The sequence below is a fragment of the Myotis daubentonii genome, chromosome 12 (genome assembly GCF_963259705.1).
Source record: "Myotis daubentonii chromosome 12, mMyoDau2.1, whole genome shotgun sequence".
Lineage (NCBI taxonomy): Eukaryota > Metazoa > Chordata > Mammalia > Chiroptera > Vespertilionidae > Myotis > Myotis daubentonii.
Window position 1 is genome coordinate 35,339,512 of NC_081851.1, and position 202 is coordinate 35,339,713.

The following is a 202-nucleotide window of genomic DNA, read 5'->3' on the forward strand; positions in this document are numbered from 1 at the left end:
TGACTAATTGTCATGACACTTCTTTTGGGGCTGATGAAAGACTTCGGAATTGATTGTGGTGATGGTTGCACAACCCTATGACTACACTAAAAACCACTGACTACTCACTTTAAATGGGTGCCTTATATATCGTATGGGAATTATATCTCAATAAAGCTGTTAACATTTTTAAGTTGAATTAAGAAATGCTGTTGCTTTTTCA